Source organism: Cornus florida, unplaced genomic scaffold (assembly GCF_030987335.1).
Source record: "Cornus florida cultivar Cherokee Brave unplaced genomic scaffold, ASM3098733v1 CherokeeBrave_3.0.0_Hap2_Chr08, whole genome shotgun sequence".
Taxonomy (NCBI): Eukaryota; Viridiplantae; Streptophyta; class Magnoliopsida; order Cornales; family Cornaceae; genus Cornus; species Cornus florida.
The window spans coordinates 24,676,159-24,702,591 of NW_026775578.1; the positions used below are offsets into that span (position 1 = coordinate 24,676,159).

General features: G+C 32.1%; 1 pseudogene; it reads right to left on the reverse strand.

Annotated features, from left to right (window-relative positions):
- Positions 1-5,896: 5,896 nt before the first annotated feature.
- LOC132269897 (cucumisin-like) lies at positions 5,897-25,509 on the reverse strand (annotated as a pseudogene).
- Positions 25,510-26,433: the final 924 nt, after the last annotated feature.

Below are 26,433 nucleotides of genomic sequence, written 5' to 3' on the forward strand. Positions count from 1 at the left end.
GATAAAAAATCGTAAGTCTAAACTCTGAGCTTAATTAGTCAAAACCAAGCTTAACTGATGGCTCAAAAGAGTCCCGAATGCAGCAAAAGTATCTCCCATCCTCTTTGAAATCATTTCGAAGCTTTCTAATTTTTCTTCTATGAAATTTTTCTGTGTTCATTGTCAAGAGAATCGGATTGCTCATAGGCTTGCGTCGTTATCCCACAAATGTTTTGAGCAGGATTTTTGTTCTGGTTGTTTCCTGATGCAATGCTCTAGGCAGCTTATGAGGATTGTAATCCTTCCTAATGTTTCTTTGTTTGTCAAAAATAAATAAATAAATAAATAAAATGCCATGTTGCTAGCCTTCCCACTGCTCATCCAAGGCCACATAAACCGCATGTTTCAGCTTGCAAACATTTTCCACATTAGAGGTTATTTTAAATATTACTATACAGCTATAAGGAGACGCAATCAAGGATCTATCAAGTTTTCTGACCTAAGATTATAAGTTTACGAGGAACTTCATTAAAAAATTAATTAAACTTATTTTGAATCACTATGGAATAAAATTGGGAAAATATTTATATTTTGTTAATTTTTTTTATAATTATATATATATATATATATATATATATATATATATATATATATTTGAATTGTAACATCTATAACAACTCAATTATCTCAGGGTGATGCTCTACCACTAAGCTAATTTCCCTTCGAGCAAGTTTCCCAACTTTAAATCCAACAATTGGTTTAGTTTTTGTCTGTGGTGATATCAATTGGGAAAAACTTAGTTTTTAAGTTAACAAATTTCAATGTCAAAATATATTAATTGAGTTGTAATTTTATGTTTATTTTGAGTCTCGATTTTAAAAACTGAATGACAACTACTCAACACATCACAAGCACAGTACTTAGTGATTGAAGTTGAACATTACTTAGAAGAGGTACCTGAGTATGCGAGTACACTTGTCTTTTAAGAAGATTTGTGAATATTTTCAAGATTCAAAATATATTTTAAAAACCTTAAAACAAGTTGGGTGGGTGTTGAAACAACACTAACCAGGGCTGTTGTGTTTAGTCAATTTTGGAACAGTATATTTTACAACACATTTTACAACACCTCACTCTATATTACTTAAAGTTTCAAGATTGTTTTTATATGGTGAGAAACTAATCTCAAATAATATTTTCAACGATATACTATTTGCCTTAACTTCAAGTTCGTTTGACCCCTCAACAAAGTTTAAAATATTTGTCTTATTAAAACCGTCTGCTTCGAGTATTCTCCCTAATTTGTCGTATAGAGTTTGAACGATTGTTAATTTTTCCAAACGTTTGGACTTGTCCTAATAACTTTAGGATAATATTGTATGTTATACAATTTTAAATAAATGGCTCTTCATTTCTCTCGTAAGCAAAGCCTCAATATGTTTAAATTATTATTATTTTCAACTATATACTTCTCTTCTCACCAAGCAAGCATATTATCACGTGGGGTTGTAGTGCAGACCTGAAACCAAGCAAACTCATTATCACATGTATCACGTGCTTCTGGAAGAGAATAAGATGACGATATTATACAAATAATTTGGATACACGTGTGCGGGCGCACAAATCCTTTTTTTATTTTCTTTTTATTTTTTAGTTGAATGGATGAGCTCCCCCAGCACAAATCCTTGTTTCTTTGTTGTTTAATTGTATTGATTAATATGAATACAATTTAAAGAAAAGAAAAGAAAAAAAAAACACACGCGCATTAATTATTCGGTCAAACCAACCAACCCACATCAGTCATGCAGTTTTTGGGGTGCAAAAAACATCCGATTGAATCGGAAAATCGAATTGGGGTGCAAAAAACATCCCATTGAATCGGAAAATCGAATTGGATCAAATTGGATTAGTCAATTTAATTTATTTTTTGCGATTTGATTCTTGTTCCAAAAACATTGCACCATTCACAAATTGATTGGTTTTGATTTGGGGCGGAACTGAACTATTAAATAAATAATATATAATAAGATTAGTCTTTTAGTCACTAAATAAATAATATAATAATAAGATATTATTCTTCTAACCATTCAATTAAAGAGAGATAATAGGATTAGTCTTTTAGTCGCTAGATAAATAATATAATAATAAGATTATTCTTTTAGCCATTTAACTAAAGAGAGGATTTTCTCTCATAAATATATTCCTTTTCTTCTAAACAAATGTCCTTTTCTCATTTTTTACTGTTCCAAAATAAAATTCTCATTTGAAAAGTCAAAGTAATTTTTCTTATGGCATTACCAATTTGACGTTTTTACATTAAACTTATAAAAAATTAAATCATCACACCCATCGTGATTAAATTTGATAATTCATTAACTACTAATATAATAAATAAAAAAAATACTAAAACTCATCTTCTTAAAAGTCCAAACAAATCATGAAATAATATTATTTGAGTTTGTAATGAATTGAGAATCGCAAACCATGACCTTGTAAATCTACAAACTCACAAATTACAAGAATTGGTTGGTTGATTATGATACCTTGTAATGAATTTTAACGACTGTAATTGATATTATTGTTGGGTACATTGGTACAATGACTGAACCTTCAACTGTTAATTGTTAATTAAAATTTTTCACTGCGTGCAATAACCAATATTATTTTTAAAGTTAGGATGCAATGGGTTTTTGATACCCATGTTTATGTTCAGTTGAATTTATTATAATTAATACTTTTTCATGGATTGACTAGGTTGTTTGCTGTATATGTGCAACTTTTGTTTCTGAGAAATTTAATCAAAGAAGTGAACTAAAAAAAGAAGATGACTGTTGAAGAAACAAATAAATGTTCAGGATTTTTTTTTTTTTCGTCTATATATATATATATATATGTGATATTTTTTGAGAGGATCCAGTTTTAGTGAATTCCTCGTTAGAGTTAAAAGATAAAAGATGAGTGAAGGGAGAGTACAAAATAAGAAGAGAAGGGCAATTTAGTTATCTTATTTATTAAAATAAGAAAGTGGAGCGCAAGAGGAAGTTCACGAAGTAGTATTTCATAATAGATTGTTATATTATACAAAATATATATTATATAGAGAGGCAGTATTTATACTTTATTTTTTAAGGTTTGGACTATAATTATTAAATGAAATGATAATTTTAACTGATATTTTACCAGAAAATAATTATTACTTTTTAAATGACAAAACTGACCTTTTAAATTTTCTCTCTATGTCTCTAATCTTTAATATTATTTTAGGTCTCTTTTGACGAGACAAAAAATTAATTGAATAATTGAATAATTTTTTTTTTATTTTTTATTTTTTATGGGACCAACAAATAAAGATTTATGTTGAATAAATTGACTCTTTTGATTGGACCAAAAAAATAAAAAGTAACCATTAAAAAATTAATTCTTTTTACATGAAAAAAAGTATTTATTGAAAAAATTATATGTTTTGTCAAGATCACCAAAAGAGAAAAAAAATGTATGAAAAGAAGATGATTAATTTTTTTTTTTTTTTTTTTTTCTATATTGAATAAATTATCTTTTTGATAAAATAAAAAAAGGTTATTTTTATCTAATAAATTAATATTTTTTGATAGGACCATTAAAAATTATCAAAAAAAAAAAAGTTACCTCTTTTGATTGAAAAAAAAAGTAACTTTGTTAAATAAATATCCCTTTCAATTGTTAAAAAAAAAAAAAAAAAAAAAGATGGTCATTATTGAATAAATTATTTCTTTTGCTGTCAAAAATTAAATTATTAGTATAAAATAAATTATTTTCTTTGAGAGGACCTCTGAAAAAAACAAATAGAAAAGAAAAAAATAATAAATAAAGTAAAGAAGGTAAAAAACGGGTTAAAGTTATATAAAAGGTAATTATGACATTATAAATTTAGGAATAGTGTATTAAAGAATTCAAAGGCTTTTTTGTCATTTCTTTTAAATGAAAAAAAGGTAAACGTAGTGCAATTGAAAAAAAGTAGAGTACAAATGTGAACTCCCAATATATATATTTAAGTTCATTTATATATTGGATTGAGTTAAAAAAAAAAAGGCCTAAAACCACCGTTTTGGTTTGATTTTAATTTTTTGAAATTACTTCAAAATATTTCAAAATCCCTACAATCCAAACCATGTACACCCGTCAGTTTGCGCAATTTTGGCATATCAAGGAATGCGCCTAGTAGGCGGCGTAACGCGTTGGTTGATGAGGGCATCAGTATTGCTGTTGAAATGGAGATGGTGTAGCTTCACGGTTCGGTGTTCGATCTTATCTTCTATTCAGGAACGAGGAGAGATTGGTGTTGCAGGTTCTGTTCTGTTTAGATTCCTGAGGGGAATTGGGTTTTTTTCCAACGGATGTTTGGGAATGGTTGATTGTAGTAAAAGTAAATAGTATTAATATTTTGGGATTCTCCAGTTGATTGTGATTTCTTGAGTTAGTAGAAAACTTGAGAATGTATTGATTGATTTTATTAGAGGAAGATTATTCCCGTTTTGGGACCTCGTTTTTCCCAATCATATATATTTGGTGTCTTTATGTGCATAGTTGATTTTATATTTTGAAGGTTATTTTTGTTAGCCAAAGAGATTTGGGACCAATCAGTGGTATCACAATTTCAGCTGCGCCTAACAAGAAGCACCCGAGTCACTAAGATGTTTGAGCCTTTGGGAGTATTGCAGCAAGGGATGAAACTGAATTCTTGGCGATGGCTTGGGAGCTAGCCAACAGCATGTAGCCACTCTTGTGGGTGGTTCGCCCGGGACTAATGGGTTCCTGGAAGCAGTGATGGAGTGGAAGCCAGTGGAAATATTGTGAAATGGGCTTCCCAAACAAGAAGTACATGCAGGCCAGTGACCGACCCACGAATTTGTTTGAGGGGGGGAGCTATTAAAAAATAAAATAAAATTAAAGATTATTATTTTTAAATAAAATAATAAATATAAGAATTTAATTTTTGTGTGGCTAATCCGACTTAGATTCTTTGATCTTTTAGCTATGTCCATATTTCCGAGAATATTATCATGACTGTGGGATAGTAAAAAGTGAAAAAACAAGAAAGCGGATTTTACTTTACTTTCTTTTGAATCTAAAAATATTAGTGGATGCAAGAATAGATATAGTGAGTATTTTTAAAAATTGAGTGGAAATATCAAAATGTGTGAGAAGGAATCATGAATGTGGTAGGCTGGTAGAGAGTGAAAAAGAGATAATTATCTTTTGAATTCAAACAATCAGTAGGGGCAAGAATGTAAAGTGGGGTGGGTATTTTTACAAATTGAGAAGGGGCATTTTAAAATTTTTTACAAATGAGAGGGTGAGTTTTTAATATTTTAACAAAAAATAGAGGTAACAATGCAAATAGAAAAAAAATCCAGTGAGGGCGCCCCTACTAGTCCTCAACCAGGTCCGTGCCTACACGGCTGGCTCATCCTGCCACCCAAGGCTTTTGGACTCACAACGGATGGAATTCAAAACATAACAGAGCATTGTTAACTCCAATGATTTGTTCGCCTTGTTTCGGCAACCAACTGGTGAATGCAAGATGCATAAGCCATGTTTGCAGAGTTGGGATACAATTAGAAAATGGGATGGAGAGAGGGGAGGTGGAAGAGATGAGAAAGAGAATAATGTGTTTGAAAGGAAAGGTAGATATTAGTTTGACTCAAGAAAGGTGGCTCTTCATACCAAATCCTTAGAGAGTTTGGTCAATTACATGTTGTCATTCTAATCTTATTTTCCGACTTGGGGCTTATTTTATAACATTGTATATACTTAATTGGAAGGCAACTGACTAGCTAGCTATGAATAAAGTAGGCAATTTCTTCATTGTGATCCAAAACACATCATGCTTCTCTTTTATTCATTACAGTTCATATATGGTACAAGCATATATAAATTTTCAAGAGGAAGAATGCTCCACAGTAGGAGCATATGCCACAATGGGGCTCCTCACTTTATACACCCCATCATCCCACACCAATGACCCGGAAAGTATATTCTTATCCATATCCATGGTTGCTGTGATTGTAACCACAAATGATTGCTTCTGACCTTGTGACTTGAATGTTAGGACACTTGGCTCAACTAAGATTGCAAGTCCTTCAGGGGCTGTCACAATTGCCTTGTAAGTGGACACCGGTGAACCAACATTTGTGACGGTCCTATGGAAGACACGGGTGATGGGATTTTCAGACTGAAAAGATAAAGAAAATGAAGGATAATTGGGATCCCAAACAGTCCCAATGTTGTCTTGAGAGCAACTGCTATTACTGACATATTTCAATAACTCGTCGCTATAACCTTGACCACACAAAAATTTCACATAGTCAAGCTCTCCGGCATCATATACTAAACCAGGTTTTGCAGCTTTTACAGGATCAATATGACCTGCCCCATATGCAAACTCAGCATCAGGGTTAGTAACACTGCTCATTGGGGTAGCTGCAAAGAACAAAAGAAGCAGGGCATGTTAGGTACAAATAATGGATTTATTTTTTGTTTTGTTTTTTTCTTTTTTGTTTGGAATTTCTTGCTAATTACCATCCCTTGGAAGAAATTACGAGTTATTTAATTAATTACCAATTGTTATAAGAGCAGATTTAATAGCATCAGGAAACCATCCAGGATTAAAAGATTTCACATACGCAGTTGCTCCGGTAACATGTGGACAAGACATAGATGTGCCGGAGATTATATTGTACGGAACTACTCTTTTGTCTATATCCATTCCCGTCACAGTGGTAGCCTGCGACCATGCAGCAACAATTTCCACTCCAGGAGCAGTTAGGTCAGGCTGCACAAAATTAAACAAAGTATATCAATTTAAAACCAAAAACTATATATATATATATTTGTATGTTTGTCTAATATACCTTCAGAATGTCCTTTGTAATTGGGTTTGGTCCTCTTGATGAAAATGTAATCACATATGGAGCCAATTTATCTTTGGTTCATTTACTCTTCATTATAGATGCAGTTGGGTTACTGTAGACCATCAAGTTAGTTTTATCCAAATTGTTAAATGCATGTGCTATGATCAATAATGTGTCCAAAAAAACATAAAAATTTATTGTCTTGAAATTAATCTATATACCGAGTTGAATTTATGTACTCGCGAACACTAACACCATCATTCCCCTGCAAGTAGGAGGCAGGCAAAGGAAAAGTTCTGCCATAACTTTGGAAGCCGTCATTGTTCATTATGGTACCTTTTGCACCCGCGCGGAGTTGTTCTCTTCCGTTAGTCATCGAATCACATAGAATGACTGTGCCATTCACTAAAGTTGGGTCCAATGAGTTTTCGAAGGTGCAGTACCTGCATTTCATGATCATATTATTTTTATGCATTTTCCAATCTTCAATATTCTATAATATAACTCATGATTAAGCTCGAATACGTTATGTCATCACTAATAAATCTTTAATTTTCTGATATTATATATATTTCCTTACCTGGATTGGGATCCATCATAATCCGCTTGAGTATTCGGTACGTCCCCAGCATAAACTAGAGGGTACCGATGGTTGAGCTTGTAAGTGTTTATAGAGACTCCCTGAATGAAAAAAAATAAAGTCAGAACACTGTATATATGTAGATCTGCAAGGGAATTAAGAGGACATACTGGCTCACCTCAAAAGACATATTGTTGCCCAACTTTACTATTGTCGTAAACTTTCTGTCTACGGTACTAGCAGCCACAGATAGGAGCCATGGTGCATTACTTGCGACGCTACCAGGTCTAGGACCTGAATTACCAGCAGAATTCGATACGGGTATTCCATTCTTCATAGCATAGAAAGCTCCAATTGGAATGGAATCTTGAAAGTAATCCACCGCAGAACCCCCAACCGAAAGTGATATAATATCAACTCCATCAGCAATTGCATCATCAAATGCTGCAAGGATATCCGCGTGTGCACAACCATAATCAGACCAGCATATCTTGTACACAGCAATCCGAGCCGAGGGAACCCCTCCCCTTGCTGTACCCTTGCCCAACCCTAATAAGCTTGCGCCGCTCACTAAGCTCCCCGCTGCTGTAGATGCAGTGTGTGTCCCATGACCATCTACATCTCTTGGTGAAAGAACCTCTTTTTCAGGTAATGATCCTCCGGAACTGAAGTAGTATTTAGCTCCTATAAGTTTACTGCAAAGTATTCAAAATTTTAGTTGCAGCACATGCAATAAATACATCTATAAATATATGTAGTTTATGTGTATGTAATTGGTATGTACTTGTTGCAAGTGAAATTTGCTGAGGATTGGCAAGAGCCCTTCCATTTGCTTGGAGGCGGACCAAATCCGGTGTCATCAAAACTCTCAGATTCAGGCCAAATCCCAGTGTCAAACACTCCTATAATGATGTTGCTTTCTACGTCGGCCCTTCTTGTAACTCCTTTGCGGAGGCCCATGAAGTTCCATGACTTTGTTGTGTGGAGTTCCATCTTGTCATTAGGGAACACAGACACTATTCCTTCCATGCCTGAGTATTATTACTTTTATTTTTAAAAATTTTAAAGTTAAAGCAGAGTTAAGAGAATGGAAAGAAAAAACGAAAAAAACAAAAGAGAATGGGGACAAACAAATCATGGAATAGATTAAGTAGTTAAATGGAAATTGTAAATCACTCACTGGCTATTTTCTCCTTCTCTTCGTTTGTTAGCTTTGCTACAAAACCGTTGAAGCTCCTCTTGTAGCTATAGAGTAAGGATTCCGATGCCCTACTGTTGAATGCATCCATTAAATAAGTTAGTTAATATAAATTTCTTGGATTATATGTGCATTAATTTCTTGTGAGATATCACGTTGGGAAATAATTAAGTGCCAATACCATTTGTTTTCTTTTAATTTATAGAAGGCATATTATCAGACTTTTTAACATCTTAAGTTTTCTTCTTGAATTTAATATAAGAAGTGCCTGTTTGGGTCAATTTTTCAGAGAACAGTTTTTTGTTTTATGAAGATTGAAAACCAAGGATAAAAGTGTGTTTGGTTGACAGTACTTTTTGAGAACTGTCTGTAAAAAAAAATAATAATAATTAAAAAATATGTTGTTTTATCTGAAAATAATTTTCTGTTCTCTAAATTTTTGAGAACTGTTTTCAGAATGACAAATCAAACAAGTCCTTAGATTTCCATTTTGATACTCAGCATGTGTTAAACAATTTTACATGTCAAAGTTAAATTCACCAGTTCATGAAACCTTGGAAATAAAATGTCAATTAATCTAAATGTTAACATTTGTTACACAATTTTAAATAAATGTCTCTCCTCAAAACTCATAAGCAATGGCTTCATAGTAAAATATTGCATAATAGCATAGAGTAGTTATCTAGAGGTTCTTGTAAACAGGGGAACCCCTCCCTCTCAATACATTTAGATTGTTTTTTTTATCTTGGACACACTTTCTTACTTATCAAAGAGAGAACTTTTGTACACCATCTTTCTTTCTGACATAATCTTGGAAACTTTTGTTCATTCAAAAGGTGAAATATGTATCCGTACTCTCAATGCCAAAGGAAATTTGTAAGATTTAAGGGGACCAACAGAGTTTCTTATTTTATTGAAGAGGGAAATAATGATATTAAAGACGATTTTATATACAAAATCGAACACGAAAAAGAAAAAAAAAAAAATATATATATATATATATATATATATATATATATATAACCACAACCTTCATTTTTCTGTTTTTAATATCATGTTTAACAACAGTTGTACACCTTTTGACATTGTTTTAGGCAGCATGTCTCTACTAAGACTCAAACCCTGACATTCTTCTGAAAAGTAGGGGTCTGGTACCACTGACAGTTGGTTCTTTTGACATGTTAATATATGGTATGTGCTATAAACACACACACACACATATATGCACAAGTAAATGTAATTACCTGCCAACAACTTCTTGTAGCATTCTCGTATGAAGGAATGACGCAGAGAGATGACCCTTGGGGCGGTCACCCATGTATACAATGTACTCCTGCAACCACAAAATGATCAGTTATTACTAATTTTATAAGCACTGATGTTTCTACACCAATATCAAATAATTACTCTCCATAAATATTATATGTGTGTGTTAGTGCAATGTGGGCTCAAATACATATCTTTGGTATCGTCCTCGAAACTAAGAAATATTATAAAACTAATAAGTTGATATATACAAGGGGTCTCACTACCAACATCGTGGTCTTATAAAGAGTAATATTTCTCTATGAATTTTGTTGATGATGGGACTAATTAACAAGCCTTGTTCATAGCATAATTATCAGGCTCTAAAAACATAAAAGCAATATGAATCATAATATATATATATATATATATATACATGCCTCTTGATCTCCGTCAGATGCTCCAATGCAGCTAATAAGCAAAGCACAAGTGAGGCTGATCTGGATAAGCCATGAAGGAGCAGACATTTGACTAGCCATTGCAGAGAGGTCTCTGCAAAGCTTGGTCAGCTCTATTGCTGATATAAATTTTTCCATACAACAAACCGGCTTTTATAACAAGAGGTTGCTAAAGTAAGGGTAAAATAGTAAAATCACATGTATCATTTGTCGTTTAAACAATGAATGAGCAAGTCTTATCTATTTCGAGCCACATCCACAATCAAGAAAAAAAAAACGCCTTGACGTCAATTGAATATGAATAACTAGCAGTTGCTCACATGGACACTGTTATATATATATATATATTGGAGCAACGTGTTTCATTTCACACACCAACCACATCCTGAACCATTAAAAAACACCTTGCCGACTCAGGGGCGGAGCCAGGAATTTGGATCAGGGGGGCATGTTAACACTGACAAAATAATTTTTTTCAAGTGCGTCGAAAATATAAGTGTAACAACAGTGCATTAAAATCATGAATAAGAATAGAAAAAAGAAAAAGAATATTATTGCACATAAATTTTGCTTGAGTGCAAGAAAAGAGAAATTTTTAAGAAGAAAATGAAATAAAAAGAAAAAAAATATGAGAGAATTTTGAAGGAAAAAATAGGTTTTAATTGTAGAAAGAGAATGCAAAAGTTTTAAAGATGACAAAAAGAAATTTGAAGTATAAGAAGGAAAAGGAATAAAGAATTAAAGACAATTTTAAAAATAGATAATTTTATGGGGATAATTTATAAATTTTATGAGGGTGTTTTTATAAATATTTACAAATTATATGCATAAAATAAAATAAATTTTAGTGGATTCAGGGATAGAGGGGCGATTTTTATTAATTTTAGGGGGGGCATTATGTCAATTTTTTTAAATTTATGTATAAAAAAATTATAAAGGGGCAGCATGGGCAGGGGGGGCAGCTGCCCCCCCTGGGCACATGCTGCCTCCGCCCATGCTTGCCGTCAGTTGAATACGAATAACTCGCCGGTGTTCACATGGGACTCATTTGTCGGAGCTTCTTTAGAAGCTCTAATAATTCATGATAATAAATTTTAAACAAACAGAGTTACAAATATCTAATTTCATTGTTAGACTGTCCGGATAGTGTAAACTGTAAAGGGTATCACTCTAAAACCTTTCTCATCTATATTCAATAGGGTTAAGTGTAAAAAAAATCTCTCATATATAGACTTTGTGTAAAATTAGTTTTTATTTTTTAAAAATGCGCATGTTAGTCAACAAAATTTAAAAAAAGTGCAAATAAACCCCTCTGATCATCTTTTTACAAAAAGTAAAACTGAAAATCCCATTTTACCCTTTTATTTCCCATTTTGCCTCTACCCATTTGTGCATATATATCCCTCACCCATTTGTGCATATAATAAGCCCCCCCGTAAGATTATTTATTTAATTGTGGCCCACATGATGTGGATATATGACATATTATTTGGTGGTTAAATAAAATAGATATAAGATTAATATTATATTATTTGGTCAACTTATAAATTACCTTTTTGGTAATTACTTATTGGAGAAGTGTTTTCCTTTTTTATTCTTTACTTTGATAGAAAGTAGAATTAGGTTACTAAAAGGAAAACTAGTCCTCTCTCTGTCTTTATAAAAGTGCATATACTCCATCAATTATATACAATTAATGATACAACACGTAAAAGTTTTATGTGTACAAAAAGCTAAGAGAGAAAAATCGGTTTCCACGCTTTGACTATTGCAGTTTAGCATATTGTTCGTTTCGCAGAAAGGATCTCAACGTTTGCATTGATTTCTTCGAGTTTTACAATTACAGATCGAGGTATTTATATTTAACTAGTATTTATTTATACATTATAGATATGTGAAAATTATGAAGTTTCATATAAATTTGTGATTAATGGGTTTCACGAATTATTAAAGTTTACATGTGGTATCAGAGCTTATGGTTTAGGAACTCGTTATTTTCTACTAAAGTTTGCATAAATAATATATATATAAATTTAAATTAAATTAAATAATTAAATTTGTTTTGGAATCGTGGTTGCATAATGGATTAGTATGGTGGATCAGTTGATCAATTTATTTTGGTTTGCATGATCGATTTTTCAGCCTGTAAATTGATTTCTTATCCTTATTGAATTGTCTGATAGTTGAAGTATGTGTATGAGTTTGTTTGTTTTGTTTTTGTTTTTGTTTTTTTTTATTATTATTATTATTATTATTATTATTCCGTGCATGACTAGAATAGCAATTGGAATTGAAATAGTTGGTTTTGCTTTTTGCGTAAATCGAGGTGATGAATTTTAATGCTAACTACTAGTTTTTGTACAAACTTATATATATTCTTGTTATCATATATCATTAATTACATATATGATAAATATGGAGAATAATTTATTTTATTGTAGAAAATTAAATTTCTGGAATAATGTGTGAGTTTAGAAATTTAATTTAATTTTGTTAGACATATAAATAAATTATTATTTTGTATCCAAATATACATACATATTGGAGAATCAATTTTAAATTGATTCAATTATGATCTTTAAGTTCGAAAATAAAAATAACATATTTTATTATGTATATAAAGTAAAAGGATATTTTTAAGTTTCTTGGATCGAACCTACCTAAATTTGGATCGATCAATATGAGTATGTGTGTATAATATTAAATGGGTAAATTAATGATTAATTAGTTACTAACTAATTTAATAATCATATTATGTGAAGGTTAGAAGCTACCAAAGTGGCCTAACCATAATGGTCGATGAATATTAATTTTAGTAGTAAATATAACTTAATGATGAATTAATCTCTGTCTAATTTAATATTCATATTATGTGAAGACTGGTAGTTACCAAAGTGGTCCAATCATAATGATTAATGAATATTAATTTTTGTAATAGACATAATTAATCATAAATTAGTTACTATGTAATTTAATATTCATATTATGTAAAGGTTGGTAGCTACCAAAGTGGCTTAACCATAATGGTTGATGAATATTAATTTTAGTAGTAAACATAATTGCAATATTTCATGAATTATGATTCTTATTATTTTTTGTGATATTCATGAATATTGAGTTTATTTAATTATGAGAAATAATTCTCCAAAGGGAATTGATTTTCAAGTGATTAAATGAAAATTAAGGGATTGCGTTTATTTTTTAATTAGGTAGATATATGATATCCAAAGGTAACTTATCTGTTTAATTAAATAATGCATCACCAATGAAGGTATACGTATAAATACAAATAAGCATCATTATTAGTATTTTATAGTTGCCACCCAAAGGGGTACTATAGTTATACATTGTATTTATATTTTTAAGTTATATAAACGTGTTGTTAACTTAAAGCAGTATTGTTGTGAGCATTTCATCTTATTATATTTGTTTTATTATATCTCTTAATGCGCATACTACAAATGTTTTGATTCTCAATAGAACTAACTTCTCATAATGGAATGGGTGAGTTAAGTTCAAAATTTAGATGTGTTAAATCTTGATTTAGCATTTTAAATTGAGAAACCTAATATTATTACTGATAAAGACAGTGAGGGAGAAAATATTCTCCATAAAGTTTGGGAGAGATCGAACAAATTAAGTATTATAGTTATGTGAATAATTGTTTCCCATAGTAATAGTGTTAAGGAATATTTTGACTAGAAGAATGTCTTCGTATTGTAGATAAATATCTAAAACGAAAATTATTAATTTATATCACTACTATGCAATTTTGTTGGTACTCTTACCATGTATAGGTATGTTCTTAAGATGACTAATGTTGCTATAAAATTGAGAACCTTATGGATGATTATGGATGAGAAATTTCTCATTAAATTTATTCTTAATTTCTTGTCCACTTAGTATGGGTCATTTCGAATTAAGACAAGTGGAAGTGAATGAATTGACAATACGTTAATTTAGGAAGAGACAAAACTTAAGCAGCTAGTAATCATTATGGTCATCTAATTACTCAAGAAATTATAAATAAATTTTGGGAATTAGCTTGAAAAGGCATTGAGTAACACCCAAAATTAAAAGATTTAGGTCAATCTACTAAAAGAAAGAATGTAATAATGAAAAAGTGTTATTAATGTATTGAACACTTTTAGAAAGAGTACATGAAATATAAAGAATGATTCGAAAAAGAATGGTAAGTTTTTGGCTTTTGTATATTTCGAATTACTTATTGAAATTTTTTTTAATACATAATAAGTTGACTTAAATACTAATATTTATATTTCTAATAGATGCAAGAATTTCTTATAGCCTAAATCACAAATTCAAATAAAAAAATCTTATTTATGATAATTGGGAAAATTTTTTGTTAAAACTATTGTGATATTATGTTTAATGTTAGACAGTGGATTTTATTTAAATTATATTAAACTTTTTATATTTATTCAATTTCCCATAATTTGATTTTATTTCAAAACTTTATATTAATGATTTTTCATTTAAATTTGATAATGATGTTTATTCAAGAAATTCTAATTTGTGAGTTATGATATTATTATTGATGATTTCTGTAAATTCAAACTTGATAGTTTATTTATTAAAAATCTTTTGATCTTGCATCATAATGTTAGAATTAAGTGTAGCTCAATTAATAGAAAATTTATTTTTCTTGTGGCATAAAAGACTAGGTCAATATCTAGTGAAATGTTAGGAAAATTAGTAAATGATGTAATGGAAAATTAGTAAAGGATGTGATTTTCCTGAATCTAAACTTTATTAATTTTGGTATGTGTGTAGATTGTATTAAAGGTAAACAAACCAAACACACAAAGAAATGAGCCACAATAAGTATAGGGTTTCTTGAAATTATTCATACAGACATTTGTAGACCTTCGATGTTTCATCTTTTGGTGGAGAAAAGTATTTTATTGCCTTTATAATTAATTTTTCACGCTATGGATATATCTATTTGTTACATGAAAAATCTCAAACAGTGGGTACTCTTTAAATATACATAAATGAGGTTAAAAAACAACTAGATAGAAAACTGAAAATCATAAGGTCATATAGGGGTGGTAAATATTATAGAAAGTATGATGAAACGAGCTAATACTTAACCGTTTGCTAAACTCCTTAAAACATATGGCATTTGTGCTCAATACACTTTGTTATACATGGTACAGCAGAAGCGTATAACTGTAAGGCGTAATCGTACTCTTATGGAATTGGTTAGGAGTATGTTAAGTAATTCCTCGTTGCCCATAATGTTATGGATGTTAAATAATCTAAAAGGTACAAGTTTTACTATCCTAAACATAGTATGATAATTATTGAAACCGGTAATGTCAGATTCATTGAGAATGGTGAAGTTAGTAGGAGTGATAAAAAATAAGAATGTGATCATTTAAGAAGTTAGGGTACAAATTTCTTTACTCATAACTTCTAAAGAAATAATTGTTCCTTCAGTTGTTGAACTGTATAACAACAAAGAATAATTGAATGATCAATAACTCTATAATGAGATTGTAAAAGAATTATAAAGAATAACATTAAAACGATTTCAAAGAGAAAGAAGGTATGCTATTTCAGATGACTATGTGATATATCTACAAGAATCTGATTTTGATATATAGTGAGATATATACGAATCCGATTACATATGCACAAGCCATTAACAGTAATGATTTTACTAAATGGATTAGTACCATGAATGAAGAGATTATAAAGAAACCTTCTCTCTAGTATCTAAGAAAGAATTCTTTAAAATATCATGGCGTTAGTAACTTATTATGATTTAGAGTTACATCAAATGGATGTGAATACAACTTTTATAAATGGGAGTTTAGAAGAGGAAGTCAATATGAAATAACCTGAAGGCTTCACATTAGAGGGCAAAGAATATATGGTCTATAAACTTAAGATATCAATATATAAACTTAAATAAGCTTCCTGACAATGGTATTTTAAGTTCAATGATACCATTATTTCTTTTGATCTTAAGTAAAATACTGTTGATCAATGTATGTACTATAAGGTTAGTGGGAGTAAATTTATATTTCTGATTCTATATATATTGATGATATTTTACTTAGTAGTAGTGATCTTAGTTTATTATATAAAACTAGAAGTTATCTCTAAAAACTTTGAAATGAAAGATATGGATGAGACATCCTACGTGATAGGAATAGAAATATTTCATGATAGATCACGTGAATTTTTTAGGATTGTCTCAGAAAACATATATTGAAAGAGTTCTAGAAAGATTTGGTATGTAACATTATTCAACCAGTATTGTTCCATACATAAAAGGGGATAAATTCAGCCTAATGCAATCCCAAAGAATGAGTTAGCTAGAAGGTAAAGAAACGAAAAATATTCCTTATGCATATATTGTGGAGTTTGATATATACACAAGTTGGTATGTGATAAAAGATTATATGCTCACACTTCAGAAGACATTTTTTAATTGGTTATTTATTTCTTTTGGCTAGAAGAACAATATTATGAAAAAGTATAAAGTAATTTTTTATTAATTTGTCTATTATGAATTTTTAATTTGTAACATGCTTTGAGGCTACAATTTATTATTTTAGAATTTATTTCAAGATTTGGAGTTATAGGTACCATTTTCAGATTGCTGAAAATTTATGTTGCAATTGTTGATCTTCTTGTATGAAAAATGATAGGTATTCTAAGGTTGAAATACTTTATCGTTAAAGAAGATGTTTAGAAACAACGAATGTCTATTGAATATATAAGCACATAACTTATGATTGCAATTTATTAACGAATGGACTACCACCCAAGACATTTATGGAACATGTTAAAAGAATGGGTCTTGAATGTAGTCAATTATAATTATTTTTTAATTGTGGATTGCTTAACAGTACTTATATATGTTTGACATTTTGCGCTGATTAAATGTGTTTATGATATTTCTTATTAATTAATGTACATGTATGTATTGCTTTAATAAATGGTAATAGGAATAGTGTTGGAAAAGACATTATTGTTAGATCATTATTGATATTTCTCATTTATAGACTATGTTGAATAGGTTATTAGTGTTGTGGTACATGGAAGGGACTGTGTCATTTAGGTACATATAACCGCTATGACTCGCATTGGTAATTTATTTACCATGGTATTTATGATGACCAACTTAATGAGTCAATCTGATTTATAGTTCACACTAATGACTATTTTACTAAACCACTACAGAAGTTATCATATGTGCCAAGTGGGAAAATGTAAGATTATTTATTTAATTGTGGCCCACATGATGTGGACATGTGACATATTATTTGGTGGTTAAATAAAATAGATATCAGATTAATATTATATTATTTGGTCAACTTATAAATTACCTTTTTGGTAATTACTTATTGGAGAAGTGTTTTTCTTTCTTGTTCCTTACTTTGATGAAAAGTGGAATTAGGTTATTAAAAGGAAAATTGGTCTTCCCTCTGCCTTTATAAAAGTGCATATACTCCATCAATTATTTACAATTAATGATACAACACGTTAAAGTTTTATGTGTGCAAAAGGTTAAGAGAGAGAAATCGGTTTCCACACTTTGACTATTGTAGTTGATGAGTACTGAAAAGTGCGTATTTAAACCCCTTAAGCTTAAGCATTCTAGTACCTTTATCTATCTTATTTTACCGTTTTAGATTGATTTCGTATTATTTTTAATTTCAGGCACTTATCCCGAAAACAAGCTAACTCAGCCAAATAAGAGCTTAATTGAAGCAATTCTGGGATTAAACAAAGAAAGGAGCAAAGTGGAGAAAGAAATAAGCAAATGAAGCCAAAGGTGGGAAGCAGCAAAGTTCGATTGATCCAACTTCAAGGTTCGATCGATCGAACACTGATCGATCTCAGTACTTCAAGATAGATCTAAACCTTGACCCAAAAGCAAAAAGTCCAAAGTTCGATCAATCCAACACCACCCTTTGATTGATCGAACACTTTTGTTCTTATTCAAATGATTGATCTTATCCACAGCTGTACCACCCACTAACCACTTTTGTTCTTTTCCCAAAAATATCTCCCAAAATATCTCGGATTTGTTTTTTCCCAAAAAGCTCAACCAGTTGGATCGATCCAGCCTCAGTTCGATGGATCTCAACCAGTTCGATCGATCCAAGTCCAAGGTTTGATCGATCGAACTTCCTCCAGTGCGAAAAAGTTAAAAAGCCAGCTTGTTCAATCCGTCCTCTATCTAATCATTAGAGAATATTCTTTGCACGACCCTAGCTCATTTGGTGTGCCACTTGACCTACCTATAAAAGGAATATGATGCATTTTTGAGAGAGAGATACAAGAGACTTAGCATTTGGTAGATACAATTTAGAGGCTATTCTTAGTGTAGAAGAAAGGAGAAGGAGGCTAGAAACACCATTGGAGTTCTTCATTAACCAAAGAGCAAATCTCTTCCATGGAGTTAGCCCTTGAGGGTTGGAACAACATCACCATGAGTGGTTAGACATCCTCTTGGGGCTAGAGTTAGCCCCAAGCATGCTTTCTATATCTTAATCTTGTATATTATTGAGGGATTAGTGTTGTAATTAATGTTTTGACACTTTGATATATATAGATCTTGATTGTTCAATGATTTATGTGGTTAAATGCTTTCAATTGATCATTTCCTTCTATCCATATGTCTATGTATGCTAGAATAGATGTTCATGTGCTTGTCTCTAGATTTTGTGTTATTGATGCATGTTTATGTGTATTGATGCTATAGATTTAGAGATTGTTAAAACATAGTGCTTAATGGAATGCTCTTGTAATTTTCTTGATGGTTCATACTTATTCCTTGATGGATTGTGCCTCTCCCATAGTTTATTTTCATGCTAGTAGTGTAGATGTAGTGTAGTTGTAGTGTAGTGTTAGATGGGAGGATAATCAATGCTTGTTGTTTGATGATCCAAGCTTTTAAATGCAAGTAACATATGTCTCTAACCTTGTGTTGTATTTGGATTGTGAGCTTAATGAAAGGATTAATGACTTGTTTTGATCTGTTGTGACTTTCACATGTTGTTTAGACAATATATGCTTCATTGCTTAGATATATTGTGCCTTTCACATGATGTTTAGACAATACATGCTTAACTAGTCATCCTTGCTTGTTGAATCAACCAAACACACACACACACCAAAATTGCAACACACCATTTGCCCTCATTAGTCACTTGTCAATGGTATAGAAATGCATTACTTGGTGGTGATCTCTAAACCCCAAGATCTCTCTCTCTCTTACTTACTCTTAATTGCATTCTTTTGTTATCACTTAGTTTAATTTAGTTGCTCTCTAATCAACCAACCAACCAATTGTTTGATCACTCGACCCTAGCCCTAATAGCAATTCCACAACCTTGTTTGACCCTCACAATCCCTTGGGACGATCCCTACTCGCCCTAGCTATATTTATAATGAAAGGTCGTAGTGACTTTTATAAATGTAAAACTCTTGGCCCTCGCCTTAAATTTTACAGTCTCCAAACTTGACGGTAGGATGATGAACCATCAGCAGTTTAGTATGTTGTTCGTTCTGTAGAAAGGATCTCAACATTTGCCTTAATCTCTTCGAGTTTTACAATTACAGATCGAGGTATTTATATCTAACTAGTATTTATTTATACATTATAGATATGTGAAAATCATGAAGTTCTAAGATATGGGATTCATGTAAATTTGTGATTAATGAGTTTCACGAATTGTTAAAGTTTACACCCCCACCCCTAAACCCAATTCGTCTCTTTCTCTCTCTCTCTCTAATGTTTCATTTATTTCTTTCCTCTGTTTATATCTATAAAGCCAGCCAACCCTTTGAATCATGTACAATAGCCCAATTAGCTAGCTAACCTAGCGTCATCGTCAGTGCTTAACCTTGATTATTTGGCTAGATTAATACAACTATACAAAATACAAGCAAAATAAATCTAGAGCTAGATAATAATTAATGGAAATCAACAACTTATTGTGCTTTTCACAGAGGGAATTGAAACACTACGATTAGTTGCAATAACAAACACAAAGACACACAGTTCATTAGTATGAAGCTTCTTTAGTTGATGATGATCAAATGGATCTGAATAGAGAATCATTAAGCATGTATGTACCTACCATTTCTCGAACTCTGCTTGCAATAAAACTCACGGACATACAGCTTACACATCACGTGAACTCAGCTCAGGGTTTACAGCACACCGAAAAATTCGTTTTAACTTTAATTTCCCTCCCTTCCTCTCTCTCTCTTACTATTTTCTGTATAATGAGATAAAAACTGTTGAAACTTTAAAAAATTAAAAAATCCTTTCTCTCTATTTATATTTATATATCTTGGGCAGCTCAAAGTTTTTAGCAGTTTTTAAAGCTTGAAGAGTAATAGATCCAATGCTACACTCACCCACCAATCACACTTGAATGGCAACCAGCTCCTAGTTTCTCATAGATTGATAGAGCTGCTAGAGCTCTACATTTCATTAATTTGTACATGTAATGTACTAGCTGATTCAAAAGAATAACCAAGTTGTGCACAGCAACAACAACATCAAGCACTACCACCTTCTTTGAGGTTTATTTTATCCTTCTGCCAAATAAACACCATTTTACACAAATTTGGATAAAAGGATCATTTTACATTGCCTGTATTTATAATCATTAATTTATTCAACTGAAGTGAGGGTGTTATTGTCATTTTACACCACTCAGTGACTTATTGGCACCCAATTGATAGCATAGGGAGTTTTTTTTACCATACAGGGATTGATATACACTATATCGATAGTAGAAGGGGTTTTTTTTTTACACTTAACCCATATTAAATATATATGAGATATCAACTGTTAGCATTCTCTTCTTTCCAAACCCGTAACACTCTTATTGCGCGATCACTTGGCGTGATACTGAAGTTGGTTTTTGATACCACTGTAATAGATGGGGCACAAAAAAGCTAAGAGAGCAAGTGTCTAAGGTGTCACAAGCACATAGATTCATCTTATCAATGAACGAGATTGATCACTCAGAGACAAGTTCTTCTATTAGTCAACAAACGCCAGTGCAGCAAATGATTGAAAATATATTGCGAGTCTTCCCCAGTGATGGACCCAGGAATTTTTTTGAGGGGAGCTATTGAAAAATAAAAAAATAAAAGATAAATTTTTTAAATAAAATAATAAATATAAGAATTTAATTTTTTTTTGGCTTGTCTGACACGGATCCTTTGATTTTTTAACCGTGTCCATGGTTTCTAAATTACCATGGATGTGAGACGTGAAGAAATAAGAAAGTCGATTTACTTTACTTTCTTTTGAATCTAAAACGTAAGAATATATATAGTGGGTATTTTGAAAAATTAAGTGAAAATATCAAAATATGTGAGAGAGAATCATGAATATGGCGGGCGGTAGAAAGTGAAAAAGAGATGATTATCTTTTATATCCAAAAAATTAGTGAGGGCAAAAATGTGAATTGTGATATTTTTACAAGTTGAGGAGGCATTTTTAAAATTTTTATCAAAAAATATAGGTAATAATTCAAATAAAAAAAATTCCCGCCCCCACTGGTCCTTATGCAGGTCCGTGGCTGGTCTTCCCATTGTCCATACAAGGCCACATAAACCCCATGTTTCAGCTTCAAACACCTTCCACTGTAGAGGTTTCAATATTACTGTACATAGGATGTAAAAAAGAGATCCTGTCAATTTGTTCCCACCTATGATAACAAGTTTCAAGAAACTTCATTAAAAAAAATAAAACTCATTTTGAATCACTATGGAATAAAATTGAAAAATCATTTCTATTGTGATTATTATTATTATTATTTTCTCATTTTTGAATTAAAACATTTCTAACGAATTATTACGGGCGTGTTCTACCACTATGCTAGTTGCCCTTGTACAAGCTTCCTAGCTTTGAATAAGACTTGTGTTCCAAAGTTAAAACACTTGCTTTACATTCAAAAGTTAAATTCTTTTGTTCATAAGACTTGAAATTGAAATGTCAATTAATTCATAAAGGATTGTGTTCAGTTGTATGGAATTGAAACTGTAGAATTGAAATTGGTGGAATTAGAGAAAATTTTGGCTTCAATTCCACCAATTTCAATTCTAATTTCAAATTTTCAATTCCACGTAGCCGAATATAACCATAAGGTTATTTCATTTAATTATAGGTAATAATTAAATAAATATGCTGTAGGTTGAATTATAATTATCCATCATTTTAGAATAATCTCTTCTAACAATTACTTGTTTTTGTTATACATACTAATTAAAATTTGTTACACAAACTTAAATAAATGTCTCCTTATTTCTCATAAACAATGCCTTAATAGTAAATTATTGCAAAATAGCATAGTGTAAACAGGGGAACCCCTACCTCAGTGTGTTTAAATTGTTTTGGATCTACATACTTTCCTCTCAGCAGGCAATCTCATTATCACGTGGGGGTTTAGTGCAGCCATGAAACCTAGAAAGCTCATTATCCCTTGTATCACGTGCTTCTAGCAGAGTATAAGATGATATTATAAATACAACTTTGATACGTTACCACAGATCTGTTCTTATTTGTTGTTAAATTGTATTAAATAATATGAACATCAATTATCTAATAAAGAGCCAAGCCAACCAACCCTTAATCAACTACATTGTCTATGAGTGCACAAAAAAAAATGGTTAAATCGGTTACAATATTGGACTGGGCAATTTGATTAGGTTTTTTCAAGTTAAAAAACATTAAAAGGTTCATGAATAGTTAGGTGGTTCTCCAAGACTAAATCGAACTAAATTGCTATATAAATATATATTTAAATATTTTATTTAATAAAACTAAGAAAATAATAAGATTAATCATTTAACCAGTCAAATATACATTATAATACATAATTATAGAATATATTATAATAGATTATTATATTATATATAATCTATTTTTATATATATATATATATATATATATATATATATATATATATATATTGTTGAGGCTGAAATTCGCGCAGTCCGATACGATACCGTTTTCCTGCAAGAAAGAGAGGAGAAGATCGATGAACCTTGACGGTACTGGTGTGGTGCCTGCCAAGAGCTCTCCGACGATCAAATTAGTCACGGAGGTCTAAAAAGAAGGCAGGGATTAATAATAGTTTTTACGTCGTACCTTCTTTAATGGCTTGATGCCCTATTTATGGCTGTCGATTGGAATCAAAATCGTTCGGCTAATGTCGATGGTTGACCTTATCTTCCGCTTGTGCGAAATCATAGGAGATTTATTACCAGATTTGTCGGGATATGATTTAATCCTTTTGACCTTCTCCAGTTATGGTAGTATTATTCTTACTTGTTGAACCACGTCAGATTTGATTTCATTATGGGGGGCAATTGATAGGGAAAAATATAAACCTACCCTACTCTCGATAAGATTGATTAGATTTCATTATCAAGGATAATGAAATCTAATCAATCTTATCGAGAGTAGGGTAGGTTTATATTTTTCCCTATCAATTGCCCCCCATTCCCAAGCTTGCACGTCTAACTTTGGGAATGTAATAAATAATAATAATACTTTTTTTTTTTTTTTTTTTTTTTTTTTCAACCCCGATGAACAGTACCCGCGGGTACTATTCAAGTAAATAGTAACTCAGGGAATTTTTTTTTTTTTTTTTTTTTTTAATACCCCTGTGAATAGTACCAGCGGGTACTATTCCCGCGGGCACTATTCATGTGAATAGTAACTCAGGGTTTTTTTTTTTTTTTTTTTTGTGCACCCGAGGGAACAGTACTCTTCCTTTTATAAGGGAATAAATTATACGAGTTTCACTCCTTAATAAGAGAATTGAACTTTACAAGTTTTACTCAGCTCATCCCTTTAGTAAGGGAATTGAACTTTACGAGTTTTACTCAGCTCACCTCTTTAATAAAGGATTTTTATTTACTATCCCTTATTGTAAGGGAATATTAATTATGGGATTCATCCAACCCAGGTCTTTGTAGTACATGACATTCATTTATTATCTCTTATATTACAGGGATATGGATTACGAGATTCATTCAACCCGGGTCCTGATAATACAAGATACTTATCCCCTATAGTCCAGGGATATGGATGACGGGATTCATTTAGCCCGGGTCCTTGTAATACAGGACACTCATTTACTATTCTCTTATAGTACGGGGATACGGATTACGGGATTCATTCAGCCCGGGTCCTTGTAATACAGGACACTCATTTACTATCCCTTATAGTACGGGGATACTGCACGTATAAACTAAAAGGAATTTTATTAAAGACCATCATTATTAAAAACAAAATAACACGTGATGGAGCTACCCTCCATTTAAAATGATTAACTAAGATGCTCCCAGTCTTTATTGTGAATGACTTGATAAGGCTAATTCCAGCCGCGAGACAATTTCTAGTCGGTATACTCATCTGAGTCATTCTCATGATATGTGCTGTCACTCTGGTTGAAGAACGATTTCTTATATTTGGTATTATTTTCATCCCTGGCGAGAGGGGCTGGCCTCTTCTTGTCCTCTCCTTCCTTCCGTGCACTCATGGTGTCTTCAGCGTTGATGTGTTTTTGCGCTCTGACCAGCAACTCTATCATGTTGGTGGGAGGTTCTTTTGATAAGGAGAACAAGAATCTGGAGGTTTGGAGTCCTCCTATGAAAGCGGTCAAAGCTACCTTGTCGTCCGCCTCTTCTACCTGCAACATTTTTGCGTTGAATCGGGTGATGTATTCCCAAAATTGACTCTTCCTTTTGTTGTTCCACGGTAAACAGGTAGGTAGCCGGCCTCCTATGCCTCTGACCTGCAATGAAGTGGCTCACAAACTGCTTACTCAATTCTTTAAAGGTGTTGATGGTTCCTGGCTTCAACTTGTTGAACCAAACTCTCGCTGATCCCTTAAGTGTAGTGGGAAAAGCTCGGCACATGATTTCATCTGGCACAGCATATAAATGCATAAGAGCTTGAAAAGTTTCCAGGTGATCGAGGGGATCTTTGGTCCCATCGAAGCTTTCGAACGAGGGCATCCTGAACTTGCTAGGTAGTGGACATTTCATTACGGCGGGGCTGAAAGGCAAGTTGGTCCTTTGTACCAGGTCATCTACGGCGGCAGGACCTTTCCCTTTCATAGCCTGCATTACATCTTCCATTTTCCCTTTGAGATTCTTGATCTGCAAGTCGAGATGGGTAACTTTCTTTATCTTTTCCTTAAGACAGAAGGCTATACTTTCAGGAGGTCGGGAACTCCGTAGGAGAGATGGGTGAACCACCTCTCTATGTCGGGTTCCCACCTGGCTTTGTTCGACTTCAGTCTCATTTTGGGTGGAATGATTATCCCTCTCTTCAAGATTTTCATTACCTCCGTTTGGACTTGAAAGATCTTGTCCTGGAAAGTTTTGTTGAGCTGGTGGAACAAAGTGTTGCAAGAGCATTGCATTTTGCTGGATCAACTGGTTCATACCCTGACTCAGAGTTTGAACCTGTAGTTCCAACGCTACAAGCCGTGCCTGGTCGTTTGAGACGTCCAGGTTTTCACCCGACTCTACCCTTTGACCAGATCCCTGCGACGGTGTTCCTTCGGTAACCATATCGGACAGCAAACGTATATACCTAATGAGTAATTAATTGATTCAAGGGAATCGTGATTCCTACAGACGGCCCCAATTGTTGAGGCTGAAATTCGCGCAGTCCGATATGATACCGTTTTCCTGCAAGGAAGAGAGGAGAAGATCGATGAACCTCGACGGCACCGGTGTGGTGCCTGCCAAGAGCTCTCCGACGATCAAATTAGTCACGGAGGTCTAAAAAAAAGGCAGGGATTAATAATAGTTTTTACGTCGTACCTTCTTTAATGGCTTGATGCCCTATTTATGGCTGTCGATTGGAATCAAAATCGTTTTGCTGATGTCGATGGTTGACTTTATCTTCCGCTTGTGCGAAATCATAGGAGATTTATTACCAGATTTGTCGGGATATGATTTAATCCTTTTGACCTTCTCCAGTTATAGTAAGATTATTCTTACTTGTTGAACCACATCAGATTTGATTTCATTATCCTTGATAATGAAATCTAA